The sequence below is a fragment of the Oryzias latipes genome, chromosome 12 (assembly GCF_053564925.1).
Source record: "Oryzias latipes strain Hd-rR chromosome 12, Olatipes_Hd-rR_3.1".
Lineage (NCBI taxonomy): Eukaryota > Metazoa > Chordata > Actinopteri > Beloniformes > Adrianichthyidae > Oryzias > Oryzias latipes.
Genome location: NC_136248.1, coordinates 6,895,318 through 6,910,425, shown reverse-complemented (window position 1 = coordinate 6,910,425; position 15,108 = coordinate 6,895,318). Strand labels below are relative to the sequence as shown.

At 47.8% G+C, this 15,108-nt stretch overlaps 1 long non-coding RNA gene across 1 annotated transcript; it reads left to right on the top strand.

Annotated features, from left to right (window-relative positions):
• The first annotated feature begins 13,878 nt into the window (after nt 1-13,878).
• LOC144996313 (uncharacterized) lies at nt 13,879-14,710 on the top strand. Its single transcript, XR_013659311.1, has 2 exons — nt 13,879-14,443; nt 14,521-14,710. It is a non-coding gene; the product is annotated as an uncharacterized LOC144996313 (long non-coding RNA).
• Nucleotides 14,711-15,108: the final 398 nt, after the last annotated feature.

Sequence of the window (15,108 nt, the reverse complement as noted above, 5' to 3'; positions counted from 1 at the left end):
TCTGGACGTATTTCTTATTTTAAAAAAAAAGAAAAAAAAAAGCCCAAGTGGTTTGTGTTTTTTATTTATTTACTTATTTATTTTTTATTTATTTATTTTATTTTATTTTATTTTTTTTTGTGTCTGACTTGGCCTCTGGGGGTTGTTGACGGGGGTGGGTGGGACGGGTTGACATGTGAGTGTTTATTTTTACACATTGCCTTTTTTACATTTCATTTTACACTCTGTATGTCTGTTTAATACAGAAAATGTTCAATAAATAAAGTTATAAAAAAAAAAAGTGGTACAGAATGGAGAGCAAAGATCCTGTGGGACTTCCACATACTGACAGGATGGTAATGGTGAACCAAACTGACATTGCAGTGGAAAAAGAACAGAGGAAAGCTGTTGTGGAGGATGTGGTAGAATCAAGTGATGGGAACATCAGGAAGAAGGAACATGAGAAACTAGAGAAATACCAGGGGGTACTCCAGGTGGACTTCATCCACTCCCTGTGCCTTGCCGCTTGTGTGTGTGTATATACCTGTACATACATGTATATGTGTGTACATACATGTATATGTATGTACACACACGATGAGTTAATGTGTGTGTACATACATATATAGTACAGACCAAAAGTTTGGAAACACATTCTCATCCAAATGAATAGGAAGGTGTCTGTACTGTACATGTATGCACACACACACACACACACACACACACACATTAACTCATTTCTGTGATTCACATGTTTAGTTTGATTTCTATTCTCTCACACAACCCTCTGCATTTATCCGGACTTGGGACCGGCACAAGTGGGCACTGGATTGTTCCCCCTTGTGGTTGCATTACACTTTCAAGCCATCATTCACTCATTCATTCCTTTATTTATCCATTCATTCATCCAGCCCATCACAACCACACAAACTCTGTTTTTTTCTTTCCTTTTTTCTTTTTTTTAAACGTTTTTTTTTTACTCATAGTAAACCTAAATAACAAATAAAAACCAAAACTTTTTTTTAAACTTTTTTCTCTTTTAACAAAACACAACAACATTGCTAATAATTACATTTTAGGGTGAACCTGAGCAACATCGGAAAACCCCACAAACATTAATCAAAACTTTTATTTTTAATTTTTTTTATCTTTTAACAAAACACAACAACATTAATAAATGAATACAATATTTTTTTAAGGGCGAACCTGAGCACCAGGAGAAAACCCAAACAGATTTAACATAAAAAAGGCTTAGTTCTTCATCTATTAACAATAAAAAAAATGATAATGATGAAGATTTTTTTTTAAGGGCGAACCTGAGCACCAGGAGAAAACCCAAACAGATTTAACTTAAAAAAGGCTTAGTTCTTCATCTATTAACAATAAAAAAAATGATAATGATGAAGATTTTTTTTAAGGGCGAACCTGAGCACCAGGAGAAAACCCACACAGATTTAACACAAAAAAATTTAAAAAAAGTATTTTTTCTTCATTTATTAACAATAAAACAAAATGTATATTAATAAAACATTTTTTAAAGGCAAATATGAGCACCAGGAGAAAATCTGAAAAGATCAAACACAAATAAAAAAAAAAGGTTTTGTTCTTCATCTCTTAACAATTAAAAAAAAGATAAATGATGAATATTTTTTTTAAGGGTGAACCTGAGCACCAGGAGAAAACCCAAGTTTGTTTTGGCTAAAATCTAGATTTCCAGTCTATTTTTATTCTGGCGTTTGCTTGTTGGTGTGAGAGCCTTTTTAAATCTTCTCCACACAGAAATCCTCTGACCATGAGAAGACTCATCTTCCTCTTCATCTGACATTTCTTTCTGGTCATCTGAAGTTTCTTCCTCATCATCTGAAGTTTTTTCTTCTTCATCTGACGTTTCGTCCTCATCATCTGAAGTTTCTTCTTCATCTGACGTTTCCTCTTCAGTCAGTCCAGAATCAGTAGACAGAGAGGTGAGCGAGTCACTGTCTTGATCATCCACAGATGGACTTTGAAGCAGATGTTCAACGGCCTCTGCAGTTTCTGTCAACCTTTCATCTGGGATGACCACAGGAGTGTCGCTCTTGTACTTGCGCCAACTTGCAGGTGTGAGAGCCTTCTTGAATCTCCTCCACAGGGAGATTTTTTCTTTTTTGGGTGGCTCTGGTTGACTGAAAGCGTCTGCTTCTTCTCTCAGAGGTCCAGACACAACTGATTCCTCTGTTTCAGGGTCTTTCTCACTGATAAAGGTCCATGGCAGTCCTAAGGCAGTTTTGTCTGTTGTCTCCTCAAGTTTGGCCTTGACTGCACTCCTTCGTTTGGCCAGACGAGTCCTTACAAGGACTGGTTTACAGATCCTCTGTTTTTTGATGGGAGGACATTCTGTTGTGTCCATCTCCATAGGTCTCCTGCGCTTTCTGGAAGGTTCTGCAGTCACTGGTTGTTCAGAAGCAAACACTTGGTCTGAAACTTGGACTTGGACTGGAGCCTGGTCCAAGTTTCGGTCGGTTTCCTCTGTGTTTATTTGATCCACACTGCTGTTGTCTGGAGTTTTTTGGTCAGCCAGAGGTGCGCTGACTGGTTCGCAGGTTTCCAGTTCCTCCGGGGCAGGAATTTTCTTTCCCTTCTTATTTTTACGCTTCTTGCGTTTCTTGGAAGGTTCTGGAACTGCTTGTGGGTCTGAAACTGTAACATCCAATGATGCATCTTTTGTCAAATTCTCAGATCTTTCCGGTTGTGGGACACTCTCTTCAAGCAAACCCTCGGTTTGGCCAGCACACTCCACAGGTTGGACAGATGCTTGCAGTGTTGTCATTTCCTCAGAAAGCTCCTCAGCAACATTTTCCCTAGATTCTGTGACAGTCTCTTGGGGAAAGCACTCTGCTGCTGGTGATTCGGTTTCCTCTGTGTTTATTTGATTCAGACTGATGTTTTCTGGAGTTTCTTGGTCAGCCAGAGGTGCGCTGACTGGTTTGCAGGTTTCCAGTTCCTCCGGGGCAGGAATTTTCTTTCCCTTCTTATTTTTACGCTTCTTTCGCTTCTTGGAAGGTTCAGGAACTGCTTGTGGGTCTGAAACTGTAACATCCAATGATGCATCTTTTGTCACATTCTCAGATCTTTCCGGTTGTGGGACACTCTCTTCAAGCAAACCCTCAGTTTGGCCAGCACACTCCACAGGTTGGACAGATGCTTGCAGTGTTGTCATTTCCTCAGAAAGCTCTGCCACCTGGGACTCAAGTTGGTTCGCCAGTGTCATCTCCAACTGCAATTTTGTACACAGTTGATGCTTGAAGCTGGCCTGTTCCTCCAGATCCTGCTTGACTTTTTGGGCTTTTGCCTTCATCAACCGTTTGCAATGTTGGAGTTCTTTTTCACGTCTTTGTCTGAGTCTGCGTTTTTCTTCCAAGGCCACTTCCATGTCTTGCAGCAACTCCCAGTGCAGGACACAGCTCTCCTCAGTGGCAATTCTTCTCTGTTTCAGTTCAGATAACTGCTCATTCCTGTCGTACAGTTTATTCAGTAAAAGGTCCCGTTCTCGGATCAGAGCAGACAAATCCTTTTTGACAGACGGGCCTTTTGGTTTTTCCTCATCAGACATTTTCTGAACTTGTGGAACCTCTGGAGGTTTGGTTTCAGAGGCCACAGGTTTAGTCGATTTGCCCTTTTTTTTCATGTTTCTGAGGTGTAAGTCGTAAATGAAAAAATGAAATGAAGTGAAAATGTAAATGTGAGAACCGATTTAAAACCACTATGTGTGAAATCTCTTGAGATCTTTGAGTCTCTGTTGAGTTCTGAAACAGGACTCTTGACTTATATTTAAGAACTTTTTGGCCACTGCCCAGTGATGTCATTTGATGATGTAATTACATCAAATGATGTCAAACGACGTAATGTGACGTCAAATGACATCATTGTGTCTTTCATCACAGATGATGTCATTTGACGTCATTGTGTCTTTCATTGGGGATGAAAGAGCCGACTCCTACTCAGGAGAACCAAAGCATTTAGCCAATTAGCCGAGGCCTGTACCATTACTTGAAATTTAGAAGGGGGGGGGGGGGGGGTGACCGTAGTGGTATAGTCCAGGTAAACACGTGGAGACTCGTATTGAAAAGCTCGCGTGTGGGGAAACAGCAGCTTCTGGAAGCATTTTGGTGATTTTGGAGATGAAAACGCTAAGCTGGGTTCGTGAAATGAAAACCAAACTTCTGGAAAGATTTTGGAACCGCCCATCCATCCATGCGGCTGCAGGAGAGAAGACAGGTGAAATGCAGCCATGCAGATTTCCTGAAAACTGCAGGTAGACCACGTTCTTCTGCGACACAAACTGGTCTTTTCCAGACCTTAAACCTCATTTTTAGAAGCCCCAATCAAAGAACCTGTTTCTGTTTTTAAAGGTTTCTATCAGTTTGTCAATTCTAAAGTCAAGTAAAAACTAAGACTTCAATGGAAAAACCCCAAACTCTGTCAGAAGCTTTTGCTAAATAACACAAGCAAGGTTTTTTCAAATCGTGAATGAGGAGCAGGCGAAAAAACTCTGTTTGAAAACCTTTTTGTTGTGACGTAGGACCTACAACAACGAGCCACGAGCTCCTGGTCTGAGTTGGAATCTGGCTCCAAACTGTACGGCTGGATAGCTCCAATTTTGCTACCATGTTTGATGCATCGCTACTGTTAGCTTGGGATTGTGAGCGGCTGTAAGCTAGCAAAAGAGCGTGTGGGTCATTCCAGAATTGGAGGACATTTTGGCTTCAAAATAATAATTATTTATTTGGTGTATAAAACATTTGATACAACCCTGTTACCAACACTGAACAAGCTAAAAAAAAAAGTCCATTATTGATTCTGAAATGGAATTCTTTTCCCATTAAGGTCATTATAATATTCTCTCTGAAGAACTATTTGATGTCACCTATGACTTGATTTGAAATCATTTTAACAACTTTCCAAATCTGTCTCTATCAACTTTTCAAAAACAGCATGTTTGAGAAATGAATTGAGAATTATTATTGTTTATTAAAATGATGTAGTAACAGGGTTGAAATCAGAATAACAAGGCTGAGATCTGGGCACAAGAACGTATTAAAAACACCATTTTCATTGGAGTGTGTCATTAAAGACACGCCCCTCCAGAAAAACCGACTGCTCTTTGAGGAGCAAACAACAACCATGGTTGTCATGGAGGTCACAGCATCCAGCTAGTGGTCCGGTTAGCCTTGGGTCTTCAGCAGTGTGCAGCGATGCAGCAAAAACTTCAACTCCTTCAAAAGCAGAACGTGTTGCTGCTGGACCTCCAAAAACAGCAGCTTTCCTTCTTCTGACTGTTTCTTTTGATGTTTCTCAGCACTGAACCACTATTGACAACTCCACATAGATGAAGGTTTGGACCGATCATCAACGGATGAATCGCATAAACCTGGACTCAACTATATTCAGAAACCACTTTAAGAAATGAAGGCAGCTTGTAGGGTTGCGAGGGACACTTGGGCCTCCAGATGCTGCGGCACCATCTCCAACACCTTGCTGCAGCTTTCTGTCGCCGCCTCCATGTGGCCCAGAGCCTTCAGACACTCAGCAGCACAGAGGCAGAGAAGCTAGAACCTGATTCATATCCTGGAAAGGGGCCAAAGAACTGTCACTTTGTTGTCAAACATGTAGTAGCATTTTTTCAGATCTTCTCCAGTGCTCTACTCTTGGACAACTGTTTTTTTCTTGACATGGCCCAAGTCTCCACTTTCCATTTCTGAACTCAACCCATACCAAACCCAGAAAGACCAGATGGAATTCCTCAAAAATCCACTGGTGGCAGAAGAGAGCAATTTCTCACCAACTCTCTCGTTAAAAACTCAAAATTTACAGCAAATTTAAACAATTTAAAGCCTAATGACATTTAAAACAAACATTTATTGCTTAATTTTCAATTTATGACAAGTTTTTCTTTCTTGATTAGAGCTCAAATTTGCTCATTAGTGCGGTTTTCTTTGATTGGCAGGGGGGCCAACTAAAATAAAAACTCACTTTGTCCTGCCCCCAATACTATTTGTGGAAGTGGGCGGGATAAAGTACCACCCCGCCCACTTCAAACTTCATGTCTTTCAGTTCAGAATGCAAATCATGAGATTATTGGTCCTCTGTGTACATTCCTATGAGCTGAGCCTCATTTCTATACAGTCTCTCAAACAAATAAGTAAACAGGATTTCTAATTTCATAAATATTGAACAGTTTGACTTTTTATTAAATGCAGGGAAGGTATTGTGTACATATGTAGTCCAGTTTGACATAATATTGTTTTCTGGACTAAAGTCAGACTAAAGAAGTGTTATGGTGCCTGTCAGTCTCCTCCCCCTCCCCCTCCTGCTCTGCACCTGACTCCACCAGCTGGGACCTATTCACCTAATCACCTGCTTCAGCTCTTAAGGAGACTCAGCCTCAGTATTCGACGCCAGTTCGTTGCCCCTTATGGTGACTAAACCTGGTCTCAGTCTAAGTTCACGTGTTCAAGTCTTGCCTCTTTTCTAACTGATCTTTCCCTGCCTCAGGATTCCAGCCTTCAATTGTCTCCTGTGTGGAAGTCAGTCCGAGCCCTCCAGAAGCCCTGTGAAAACTTCAAGCTCAGTAAAGCCGCTCTACTACCTCCAGCCACGCCACAAGCCACTGTCCTCGCCAGCTTCTTACCAAGCCATCACCATCTCTCCTGGAAAGAAAATAAAATCTCTTCCTTAACTCTCACCTACCATTGTCCTCATTCTGGGTTACAGCATCTGGGTCTGTCCATCCTACAAGTCATGACAGAACGAACTGGCCAAACTCCTGACCCAGCTGACCCAGAAGGACTCCGCCACGCAGTTAACCAGCAAAGAGCTTTCCTGGAACTGCACTCCAACGCCATTTCTCGCATGTCTAAAATTCAAGAGGATCTACTTTCACGACTCAATGGTATGATGCAAAAATTGACGGATTTATCTGGACAAATGTCTAACTCTGTCACCACAGCAACTCTTCCTACTTCCGGTAACACTTCCACTAACCCTCCCGTTCCGACCCCGGAAAACTTCCGCCTGCAACCAGAGCCATTCTACGGCGACGTAGAAGCATGCAGCGGGTTCCTCCTGCAATGTCAGCTTCTGTTTCATCAAGCTCTCAGGTATTACTCTTCTGATCCCAGCAAGATCACTCTCATTGTTAACTGTCTGAGAAATAAAGCCTTGCAGTGGGCCCAAGCTTTTCTGGCAGCCAATCCCATAACCCACCTTCCGTTTGAACGCTTCATCAATGAGTTTCGTTTAGTGTTTGACCAACCAAAGAAAAAAGAAGAAGCTACCAGGAAACTCCTTGCTCTCAGGCAACATAATCGCTCCGTCAGAGACCACGTCATTGACTTCAGAATCCTGGCGGTGGAGGCCTGCTGGTCGGACCCGGCGCTTCACGGCGTCTTCTATCAATCCCTCAATGAATCCATAAAAGATCACCTCTGCATGCAACCTGAAACCAGCAACTTTGAGGAACTAGTCTCCGCTGCCCTGCGCTCAGACACCCGCCTTCGGGAGCGCCAACACGAAAGACTTCATCAGGCACGTAAGACTCCTAAACCCGTGCAACCTGCTGCTGACGCTCTTTTTCTCCCTGCCTGTGCTCCAGAACGATCACACAGCTCTCATGAGGAGCCCATGCAGATTGGCCTCTCGAAAATCTCCGCTGAAGAACGCAAAAGACGCAGGGAGGATGGTGCGTGTTTTTTTACTGCGGAAACCAAGGACACCAGGTATATCAATGCAAAATGCGTTTAAACTCCAGAACCTTTCCGCTAGAAAACAGGCCGCGTACGGGTGCTTCTATTATCTCTGCTAAAGACTTTCTTTTTCTCCCTGTCAAGTTATGTAATCGTTCCAATGTTGCCAACCTTCAGGCCCTTATTGATTCTGGCGCTGAACACAGCCTCCTGGATCACAGTATTGTTTCCCGTCTCTCGCTCCCTGTAGAGAAGCTTGACTCTCCAGTTAGAGCTGCCGGTTTGGGAGGACAACATCTCTCCCTCATTACCCATCGCACTAAACCCGTACTGCTTATCACCTCAGGTAATCATAGAGAAGACATCCAATTCTTCATTACTCACACCCCCCACACTCCCGTGGTTTTAGGGTTCTCATGGCTTAAGAAACACAACCCACAGTTCGATTGGGCTAATCCCCGTATCATAAACTGGAGTGAGCTATGTCTGGCTAACTGTCTCCGCTCTGCTGTTCCCTCCATTGCAAATCATGCTAGCAGTCAGTCGGAAGACATTGACCTCAGTAATGTTCCTGAGTGTTATCACGATCTCTGTTCAGTTTTTAGTAAGTCCAAGGCCGGCTCCCTACCCCCTCATAGACCCTACGACTGCGCCATCCAGCTATTAGACGGTGCCACCTTACCCAAGGGGAGGTTATTTAATCTGTCTGGTCCCGAGAAAGTTGCCATGGAAAAATATATCCAGGAGGCACTTTCTTCGGGACACATTCGTCCCTCTTCATCTCCCGCAGGGGCTGGTTTTTTTTTTCGTTGAGAAAAAAGATAAATCCCTGAGACCTTGCATTGATTATCGCAAGCTTAACCAGATCACTATAAAAGATAAATACTCCTTGCCTCTCATTAGCTCGATTTTCGACTCCATCCAAGAAGCCCGTATGTTTTCGAAACTCGATCTCCGCAACGCTTACCACCTTGTACGTATCAAAGAGGGTGACGAATGGAAAACTGCTTTCACCACCCCATTAGGTCACTATGAGTATCTGGTCATGCCCTTTGGGTTAACCAACGCCCCTGCCGTCTTCCAACGTCTCGTCAATGACGTCCTCAGGGATTTCCTGAACCAGTTCGTTTTTGTTTACCTTGACGATATTCTAATCTACTCCAGGGACATCGCCCAACACAAGAAACACGTCAGATCTGTGTTACAGAGGTTGTCCGAAAACCAACTGTTCGTCAAGGCCGAAAAATGCGCATTTCACACCACCTCTGTTCCATTCTTAGGTTACATTTTTGAGGCTGGCAGCATCCGGCCAGACCCTGGTAAAATTGAAGCCGTGTCCCAATGGGAACCACCGACCACGCGCAAAAAATTACAGCAATTTCTGGGCTTCGCCAATTTTTATAGGCGCTTCATTAGAAATTATAGCTCCATTGCTGCTCCGCTCACTCAACTCACATCCACTGCTAAACCCTTCATCTGGAACACCACCGCTCAAGCCGCCTTCGACCAACTTAAGAAACTGTTTGTTTCCGCCCCCATCTTAATTCAGCCCGACTCCAACAGGCAGTTTATTGTGGAGGTCGACGCCTCGGACTCTGGGGTTGGGGGGGTTCTATCTCAAAGGGAGGAGGGCACGAACAAGCTTAAACCCTGTGCCTTCTTTTCTAAGAAGCTTTCCCCGGCGGAGAGGAACTATGATGTAGGCAACCGGGAGCTACTCGCCATCAAGTTAGCTCTCGAAGAATGGCGTCACTGGCTGGAGGGAGCGGCTCACCCCTTCATTGTTTGGACTGACCACAAAAACCTCGCTTATCTCCGTTCTGCCAAGAGACTTAATTCTCGTCAGGCCCGTTGGTGTTTATTCTTCGACCGCTTTAATTTCACCATCACTTACCGACCAGGATCTTGCAACATCAAACCGGATGCCCTGTCACGCAAATATTGCTCATCTGAGAGCACCTCCATCACCAACATCCTGCCTTCCACCTGTGTGGTGGGGAACCTGACTTGGGACATCGAGGCCAGAGTGATCCAAGCCCAAGGTGAGGAACCTAACCATCCTGTTCCCCCTAACGGCACCCTTTATGTTCCCAGTTCCCTGAGGTCAGACGTCATAACCTGGGCCCATTCTTCCTGCATCGCCTGCCATGGGGGAGTCCAACGTACCCTCAACCTCATCCGCAGACGTTTCTATTGGCCCACCATGAACAGAGACGTCAGGGAGTATGTGGCCGCATGTCCCGTCTGCGCTCGCTCAAAGTCTGCTCACTCGCCACCGTCGGGGTTACTCCAGCCTTTACCCACGCCCAGTTGACCGTGGTCCCATATCGCCGTGGATTTTGTCTCCCTGATTCTCAAGGTCACACAGTTATATTCACGGTTATCGACCGTTTTTCTAAGTTCTGTCACTTCATTTCACTCCATCAGCTCCCCACGGCCTCTGAAACCGCAGACATTCTGGTCCAGCACATCTTCAGACATCACGGCATCCCATCGGACATTGTATCTGATCGCGGACCACAGTTCATCTCCCAGGTGTGGAAGGCCTTCTGCTCTGCTCTGGGAGCCACAGTCAGTCTCACGTTAGGTTACCATCCTCAGTCCAACGGCCAGGCTGAACGTGCTAATCAAGAGCTGGAAGCCTCTCTCCGCTGCCTAGCAGCTGATAATCCTTCTGACTGGTCAAAATACCTGGTTTGGGTCGAATATGGACACAACTCACATCTTTCTTCCGCCACAGGAATTTCCCCGTTTGAGGCATCCCTCGGGTTCTCTCCACCGCTGTTCCCGTCCCACGAACTCGACCTGGCTGTGCCCTCGGTGCAAGACCACCTCCAGCGATGTCAACGCGTTTGGCAACAGACCAAGGCAGCTCTCACCCGCACAAAGGAGAGCAACTGCCGGACGGCGAACCGTCACAGGGTGGTGGGACCCGACTATCGACTCGGACAGAAGGTATGGCTGTCAGCTAGGAACATCCCTATTCAGGCCACATCTCGCAAGCTCGCCCCCAGGTACATCGGTCCGTACACCATTGACAAGATCATTAACCCCTCCTGTGTCCGCCTCAAACTCCCGGCCGCCCTCAAGATTCATCCTTCCTTCCATCCATCCATCCATCCATCCATCTTCCTCCGCTTATCCGGGACCGGGTCGCGGGGGCAGCAGACTGAGCAGAGATGCCCAGACTTCCCTCACCCCAGCCACTTCCTCCAGCTCCTCTGGGGGGACCCCGAGACGTTCCCTGGCCAGCCGAGAGACGTAGTCTCTCCAGCATGTCCTGGGTCTTCCCCGGGGCCTCCGCCCAGTGGGACATGCCCGGAACACCTCTCCAGGGAGGCGTCCAGGAGGCATCCGGACTAGATGCCCGAGCCACCTCAACTGGCTCCTTTCGATGTGGAGGAGAAGCGGTTCTACTCCGAGCTCTCCGCGGGTGACCGAGCTTCTCACCCTATCTCTAAGGGAGCGCCCAGCCACCCTGCGGAGGAAGCTCATTTCAGCCGCTTGTATTCGGGACCTCGTTCTTTCGGTCATGACCCATAGCTCATGACCATAGGTGAGTACTGGAACGTAGATCGACCGGTAAATTGAGAGCTTTGCTTTTCGGCTCAGCTCTCTCTTCACCACGACGGACCGATAGAGCGACCGCATAACTACGGACGCCGCTCCGATCCGCCTGTCAATCTCACGCTCCGATCTTCCCTCACTCGTGAACAAGACCCCAAGGTATTTAAACTCCTCCACCTGGGGCAAGGACACTCCACCCACCGAGAGATGGCAAACTACCTTTCTCCGGTCAAGGACCATGGCCTCAGATTTAGCGGCGCTGACCCTCATCCCAGCCGCTTCACACTCGGCCGCAAACCGCCCCAATGCACGCTGGAGGTCCCGGTTCGATGAAGCCAACAGGACAACATCATCTGCAAAAAGCAGAGAGGAAATCCTGTGGTCCCCAAACCAGATCCCTTCCGGCCCCTGGCTGCGCCTAGAAATTCTGTCCATAAAAACTATGAACAGAACCGGTGATAAAGGGCAGCCCTGCCGGAGTCCAACGTGGACCGGGAACAGGTCTGACTTACTGCCGGCTATGCGGACCAAGCTCCTACTCCGGTCATACAGAGACCGGACAGGCCTCAGTAAGGCTCCCCCGGACCCCATACTCCCAGAGCACCCCCCACAGGATGCCACGGGGGACGCGGTCGAACGCCTTCTCCAAATCCACAAAACACATATGGACTGGATGAGCGAACTCCCACAAACCCTCCAGCACCCTAGATAGGGTGTAGAGCTGGTCCACTGTTCCACGACCAGGACGGAAACCGCACTGTTGTTCCTGAATCCGAGGTTCGACTATCGGACGGACTCTCCTCTCCAGTACCCTGGCATAGACTTTCCCAGGGAGGCTGAGGAGTGTAATTCCCCTATGGTTGGAACACACCCTCCGGTCCCCCTTCTTAAAGAGGGGAACCACCACCCCTGTCTGCCAGTCCAGTGGTACGGTTCCCGACAGCCACGTGATGCTGCAGAGACGTGTCAGCCAAGACACTCCCACAGCATCCAGAGACTTGAGGTGCTCAGGGCGGACTTCATCCACCCCCGGGGCCTTGCCACCGAGGAGCTCGTTGACTACCTCAGTGACTTCAGCCCAGGTAATAGACAGCCCCACCCCAAAGTCCTCATTCTCCACTTCTTCAAAAGAAGACGTGTCAGTGGGATTGAGGAGATCCTCGAAGTACTCCTTCCACCGCCCGACAATGTCCCCAGTCGAAGTCAACAGCTCCCCACCTGCACTGAAAACGGTGCCTGTGGAGAACTGCTTTCCCCTCCTGAGTCGCCGGATGGTTTGCCAGAATTTCTTCGAGGCCAACCGATAGTCCTTCTCCATGGCCTCACCGAACTCCTCCCAGGACCGAGTTTTCGCCTCCGCAACAGTCCGGGCCGCAGCTCGCTTAGACTGCCGGTACCTGTCAGCTGACTCTGGAGTCCCGCAGGCCAGCCAGGCCTGGTAGGACTCCTTCTTCAGCTTGACGGCATCCCTTACTTCCGGTGTCCACCACCGGGTTCTGGGGTTACCGCCGCGACAGGCACCAGAGACCTTGCGACCACAGCTCCGAGCAGCAGCAGAGACAATGGAGGCGGAAAACATGGTCCACTCTGACTCAATGTCCCCAACCTCCCTCGGTACCTGTTTGAAGTTCTCCCGGATGTGGGAGTTAAAGACTTCCCTGACGGAGGGCTCAGCCAGACGTTCCCAGCAGACCCTCACAGTACGTTTGGGTCTTCCAAGTCTTTCCGGCCTCCTTCCCCGCCAGCGAATCCAACTCACCACCAGGTAGTGATCGGTGGACAGCTCCGCCCCTCTCTTCACCCGAGTGTCCAAGACACAGGGCCGAAGGTCACCTGAAACAACTACAAAGTCGATCATTGACCTCCTGCCTAGGGCGTCCTGATGCCAGGTGTATTGATGGACACCCTTGTGCTCGAACATGGTGTTCGTTATGGACAAACTATGACGAGCACAGAAGTCCAATAACAAAACACCACTCGGGTTCAGATCAGGGGGGGCGTTCCTACCAATCACACCCCTCCAGGTGCCACTGTCATTGCCCACGTGGGCATTGAAGTCCCCCTGGAAGACAATGGAGTCCCCCGTTGGGGCACTTTCCAGTACCCCTTCGAGAGACACCAAGAAGGCCTGGTACTCCGAACTGCTGTTCGGCCCGTAAGCCGAAACCACAGTTAGAGACCTGTCCCCCACCCGGAGGCGGAGGGACATGACCCTCTCGTCCACCGGGGTGAACTCCAACACTTGGCGGCTGAGCTGGGGGGCTCACGAGTTAGCCCACGCCAGCCCGCCGCCTCTCACCTTGGGCAACTCCAGAGTGGTAGAAAGTCCAACCCCTCTCTATGGACTGAGTTTCAGAGCCCAGGCTATGTGTGGAGGTGAGCCCGACTATATCTAGACGGTATCTCTCAACCTCTCGCACCAGCTCAGGCTCCTTCCCTCCCAGAGAGGTGACATTCCATGTCCCAAAAGCCAGGTTCCATGATCGGGGTTTGGGCCGCCGAGGCACCCGCCCTCGACTGCCACCCAAACCACATTGCACCGGCCCCTTTTGAGGTCTCCTACGGGTGGTGGGCCCATGGGAGAGTGGTCCCACGTCGCTCCTTCGGGCTGTGCCCCGGCCACCAGGCGCTCGCCTGCGAGCCCCGACCCTGGGCCTGTCTCCAGAGTGGGGCCCCGGTGACGCCAATCCGGACGACGTAATCGGGTCCTTGTTGTTTCTTTTCATCAGGGGTTTCTGATCTCTCAAATAAAGCCTGTGTTGGACAGCACCTTGTGCCCGCCTTCCGCTTCCCCACCTCCCGCCTGTATCATTGACGGCGCTCCAGCTTACACGGTCAGTCGCATCCTTGATGTTCGGCGGCGGGGTCGCGGCCATCAGTTCCTTGTCGACTGGGAGGGGTACGGCCCTGAGGAGCGCTCCTGGGTCTCCCGCTCCCTCATTTTGGACCACACCCTCATCACGGATTTCTACCGTGCCCACCCGGATCGCCGCCCTGGACCGCCTGGAGGCGGTCGTTGAGGGGGGGGTACTGTTATGGTGCCTGTCAGTCTCCTCCCCCTCCCCCTCCTGCTCTGCACCTGACTCCACCAGCTGGGACCTATTCACCTAATCACCTGCTTCAGCTCTTAAGGAGACTCAGCCTCAGTATTCGACGCCAGTTCGTTGCCCCTTATGGTGACTAAACCTGGTCTCAGTCTAAGTTCACGTGTTCAAGTCTTGCCTCTTTTCTAACTGATCTTTCCCTGCCTCAGGATTCCAGCCTTCAATTGTCTCCTGTGTGGAAGTCAGTCCGAGCCCTCCAGAAGCCCTGTGAAAACTTCAAGCTCAGTAAAGCCGCTCTACTACCTCCAGCCACGCCACAAGCCACTGTCCTCGCCAGCTTCTTACCAAGCCATCACCATCTCTCCTGGAAAGAAAATAAAATCTCTTCCTTAACTCTCACCTACCATTGTCCTCATTCTGGGTTACAGCATCTGGGTCTGTCCATCCTACAAGTCATGACAAGAAGTCGTTTTTGATTTCTGAAGGGATTTAACTCAAGACAAGACGAATATTCAGTAACATTTGATCAGGTTTAAGAACAATAGAAAAAGCAAAGGAAAAAAAAATACCACAAATATTTTAACTCTATAGGAGTTCTAGTTTAATGTATTAGCCTATCATAAACTAAAGCGGGAATTTCTCTTTCATTTTTACTTCTAATGAATTTAGATGAGATTTAAAAATAAAAATCAAATGCTCGTAATAAAGTTTTATTTACATTTACAAATATTAATAAATCACTAGGAACTAAATCAAATATAACCAGAGATTACTCCAAAAAGTGTTTGTAGTTTTTC